Source organism: Silene latifolia, chromosome 9 (genome assembly GCF_048544455.1).
Source record: "Silene latifolia isolate original U9 population chromosome 9, ASM4854445v1, whole genome shotgun sequence".
In the NCBI taxonomy this organism is placed as follows: domain Eukaryota; kingdom Viridiplantae; phylum Streptophyta; class Magnoliopsida; order Caryophyllales; family Caryophyllaceae; genus Silene; species Silene latifolia.
In genome coordinates this window covers 200,979,029-200,984,200 of record NC_133534.1, presented here as the reverse complement: position 1 = coordinate 200,984,200, position 5,172 = coordinate 200,979,029, and the positions used below count along the sequence as shown (strand labels likewise).

Genomic DNA, 5,172 nt, shown 5'->3' with positions numbered 1-5,172 from the left:
TTGAAATAGGATGCAAGCTATACTATATGAATGCAAAGAGAGCTAATTTAGATTAGCTCCTTTTAGAATCATGTCACTAAATGCAAAATGCGGTAAAAACTTAATTAAAGAGAAAGAGAATATATACATTGCGGTGCTTCTTAAGTAACTCCACCAAACCTCTTCATTCAAAGACTTCATTCAACCGGGATCAATATCCCGAGATCCCACCAACCTTCCACCTACAACACAAGAGTCAACAACACACGAACCCTTGGTCTTCATCATCAAATCATGCAACTTACTCATGGCATCTTGAATCTCTTGCCATTTTCGGTTCATTTCTTCTTCAAACTTTTCCTTAGTCTCTGTGTCAACATTAGGGTCACATACCCTCTTTCCTTTCGATCTCTTCCTCCATCTTTTTGGCTTCTTCTTTTCAATTCCCGGTTTTGATTTTGGAGGGGCATTGGTGCTAGAATTGAACTCGGTTTCCCAAGTCTTGCCCGTTTCCCCACATTTATCTTTAGCATTCACTTCTTCTTCAAGGAACTTAGCCGGTGGCTCATCATCAACTTTAGGCTCACAAGAAATTAAGAGATCCATGTTCTCATCTTCATTCGCATGGAGTTCTAATGTCTCCACGGCAAACATGTTTTGAATCACGGTTTTCTTTGAAGCAGCATGTGGTAGCTTGAATTCAACTTTTTCCTTCCCAACTTTGAATGACAATTGTCCCTCTTTGACATCTATGACGGCTCCTCCCGTGGCCAAGAATGGCCTACCAAGAATGACACGAGAGCGCCTTCCCATAGGGATGTCCAACACAACAAAATCAGTAGGAATTGAAAGATTACCAATTTGAACCATGATATCCTTGAGAATCCCATTTGGAGATTTGATTGTCTCGTCGGCAAGCTTAATTGTAATGGAAGTGTGGGTTAAGCTTGAAATATTCAACCTCTTCACAAGGGCAAGTGGTATGACACTCACACTTGCCCCTAGGTCACATAAAGCATTATCAACCTTTTGGTCACCAACGGTACATTGAATTGAGAAACTCCCGGGGTCATCAAGTTTGACGTGGATTTATTTAGATTTGACCACATTGCACTCCTCACTTGAGAAATCAAGCTCATGCTCACTAATGGCCAAAGAGTGTTCTTCCATCATGACCATCTCTTCTTTTTCCGGCTTCTCCTCAACTTCTACCATCACATTTGGTGCTCCCACAATTTCTTCAAGCACAAATTATTCACTCATAATGGTTGGTGTAGTCATAACCATCTCTCCCTTATCCGGGTCGACTTCAACATCCAAGCTTGTACCATGAATTGTCATTATTTGCTCAAGCACATAGTCTTCTATGCTCTCTTTTTCGGGCTCATGGTCAACTTCTCGGAATGTTTCCATAGACATGGAAGAGGGAGTAGTGTAAGATAACTCCTCTTGACTTGGCAAATCAAATGACTCTTCTTTTTCCTCTTCAACTCCAACCATGATAATCATTAACTTCCTTTGCCTTCATAGGGTCCCTTGGATTTTGCCCTTGTCTTAGAAATACACCCGGTGGTTTTTGAGAACTCATGAGAGCTTGGGAAGCCACTTTAGCTTCAAGACTCTTGATTTGTTGTTGTGTATTACTTGCCAAATCCCCTATCAACTTCACCAAGTTGTCATATTTATCATCTCCCATGGAATTACTAGCTTGGGGTGGTGGCTCTTGGTTGAAAGGTTGGTTGAAAATTGGAAGAGGAAAGCCATATCCTTGATCTCTAAAGTTGGAATTTTGGTTGTTGTTTTGTCCCTCTTGGAAGTTAGCTCTAGGACCATTGTTGTTGAAGTTTGATCCTTGGCCTTGTTCTTGAAACCCTTGAACATACCCTTGCCCAAATCCTTGATTTGATTGGTTCACTTGATTCCCTTGGTAAAACCCTTGGTTGCTTTGATTTCCACCAAAATCTTGGTACCCTTGTGGTTGGTTACCATAGTTTTGGTTTTGATTGTTGTTTGGCCATTGGTTTTGATTTCCGGGGTTAGTCCTTTGGTTGGGGAATTTTCCCTTGGTTGAGAAAAACCGGGTGGATTATTTTGGGCTTGTGGTTGAAGGTGTTGTGGGTTTTGATAATTGGCACTTTTGTAGCTAAAATTGGGGTGGTTCCTTAAACCGGGATGGTAGAAGTTAGTGTTTGGATTATAGACATTGGGATTGTTGTAGGGTGGTCTTGGTGGTCTTGTATTGTTGTTATAGCTTTGGAAAGCATTAACATCTTGAACATTCTCTTCATAGTCACCAGTATAGTTGTTGGCACATAAGTCAAAGGTATAACCGCTCCCTCCACTGTTGGAATAAGTGTCCTCCGACAATAATGCGATCACAACTGTTGATCATAATGATCACATGTTTAAATCTCATTTTAAGAATACATGTGGGATGTAATTTTTACAGTCAACTGGTCCACACATATCGGTAATGATTGGCTGACTAGAGTTTGACATTACTGTCGTGCGACGGTGGTGATCAATTGATCCCCTTAGGTCATACCTAAAGGGTAACACTCTTAATTGATTATTTAATTGATCGTATGCTGATACCGGTTAATTAAATTGCTTAAAATTGACGAACGATTTTGGAAGTAATATTTACGTGTCTAATTGTAATTTGATTAAATAAGATACGGTCTAAGTAATCGAATTGTTTTATTACTTAGATGAAATTATTGTTTACGGAAACAATTGAAACAGAATGAATAATTTATTATAAATACAAGATGTTGTGATTTATAAATTGGTAAACCATTTTTTGTACAAGTAATTGTGAATTACTATGTTAATTTTATAAGTGACATATTTTATTAATATGTTGAGTTTTAATGGATAAAAATACATTTTATAAATAAGATGTCATGAAATGTGTCACATGTGACATATTGACAAAATCACAAATAAAATGGACTCATCCATTTTATGTATGTGTACCGAAATGGCGGGAGTATTTAGGATAAAATTTTGTTGATTAATTATAAGTGGAAAACATAATGATAATGCCTACTTATAGCCTTGCATACATAGCTTTCTCTTGGGAAGAAAAGGAGAGCATGCATTGGGCTCTCTCCCTTTTCCATATTTCGGTTTTCCCACATGAAAAAGAGCAAATGTTTTGCTTATTTTTCTACTCTTACACTACATGCAATAGTTAGTGTATTATTCATTCATTCACATAATAAACTTAAAGAAATTTAGAAAGAGAAACAAAAATACTCCAAAATTCCTCTCCTCTTGGCCGAAAATTCAAGAGGACACAAAAACCTTTTGGGTCAATTTAAGTAAGATTATTATTATTCTAGATCTAATAATATTAATCTATTAAGGGGTTATCTTGGGTATATGCTTTTGGGAGAGGTTCTAATTTGAACCTTGTTTATCCAATATTTGGAAGTTCAAGAACAAGTGAGTAGGAGAACTCACTTGTGCCCTTTTAATCCGAAAATCATATGGCGAGAAAACGATTTCTTCACTTATCTATTTTAGTTTGCATGCATAAGATTTATAATTAATTTTATGACTAAATTAATTCATCACATATATGAATATGTAAAGTAATGAGATATAGATTTCTAACATCCACAAAGCTCACAACTTGAAGCTATAACCACTTCCTCCATGGGTGGCCCATGTGAGGTCGTGGCTTGGTGCACTTGATTTCTTTGAATCTTTTCAAGTTATTTTGTGAGTAAGTCGAGCTTGGCATTTGTCTCGGAGTTGGAGGGGTTTTCCTTAGGGAACTTTCCATTCCTTCTTAGCATGTTTACTCTAGAACCATAGTTTGCTTCCGAATCTACCATTTTCTTGATCAATGCTGTGCCCTCTTCATCATTCAAGTGATCAAATACTCCCCCCGCGGAGGCATTTACCATCTCCTTAGTCCTAGGTAGCAATGTTTGAAAGAATGTTTGAGTGATGTACCATTCCGAGATTCCATGATGGGGACAACTTGCTATTAAGTCTTGATATCGGTCCCAAGCTTCACCTAAAGACTCCCCATCTTCTTGTTGAAATGTATGAATCTCATTACGGAGCATTGCGGTCTTTGATGAAGGGTAATATTTGGCCATGAATGCTTTAGCCAAGGCATCCCATGTCGTGAAGGTATCCGAGGGGTGAATGTTCAACCACCGGTCCGCCTTGCCCGTCAATGAAAACGGAAACAACATCATTATCAAGGTGTCCTCGGACACCCCATTCTTTTTCATCATTGAAACCTTCCTCCTAAACTTCCGGAGGTGAGCATGAGCATCCTCTTCAATATGCCCCCCGAACAAATCCTTCTCAATCAACCCGACTTGGGCGGGATGCATTTCAAAGTTGTTTGGGGCAAAGGTGCCAAAATTAATAGGGTTACATGAATCATTATGGTTAGGCCGGTTGTGATCTGGTAGAGCTATTTGTGGTGGAGGATTTGGTATATGAGGGGGTGGTGATTGAGGTGGGTTATTTGGAATAGGGAAGTTATGAAAAGGGTTTTCTAGTAGAGTCTCAATTGTGATGTTTGGTTGAAGTGTGGTTGTGGTATCAATATTTTGTGGGGTGTGTGAATTTGGTTGATCAATGTTTGCCCGTGGAGGGTTCCGAACTCTATCAAGGGTCCTTGTCCTCAAGGTCCTAAAAAGCCTCTCGGGGTCGGAATTGAAGAGTAGAGCTTGGTGGTTCCTTCTAGGCATGCACTCAATAAACCGTTAGTCTCCTAGTGTCTTTACACACTAGGGGAAAGCAAGAAATCACACACTCTACAATGAAACACACAACTACTAAAACAAACTAACAAGTGAGATAAGACTAAAGCTAAGACTCTTGTTAAACTAAATATAACCTAACGCCATCCCCGACAACGGCGCCATTTTGATATAGGGTTTTGTCGTCGCTTCCCTTATCAAAAACTATTTATAAAGAACCCAATTAAAAGTAGTATTTAGTCGGGTGTCGAACACAAAGATGGCGGGGGTTAGATACTTGGTTTGTTTAAGTCCTATTTTAGTCAAATAAAAATAAGATGTTGATTAATATAAAACTAAGATGCAAATAAGGAATAAAATTAAACTAAATGCAATTGTAATTAATCAATATGAGAAAGACTAGAGCTTTCGGGTTCACTCGGGTCATTGGGCATGAAACAAGGCAAACATGGGGAATAGG

The 5,172-nt window shown here is 38.6% G+C and overlaps 1 non-coding gene across 1 annotated transcript; it reads left to right on the top strand.

Annotated features, from left to right (window-relative positions):
* Window positions 1–3,954: 3,954 nt before the first annotated feature.
* On the top strand, window positions 3,955–4,061 carry LOC141603405 (small nucleolar RNA R71). The gene has a single exon (XR_012525284.1). It is a non-coding gene; the product is annotated as a small nucleolar RNA R71 (small nucleolar RNA).
* Window positions 4,062–5,172: the final 1,111 nt, after the last annotated feature.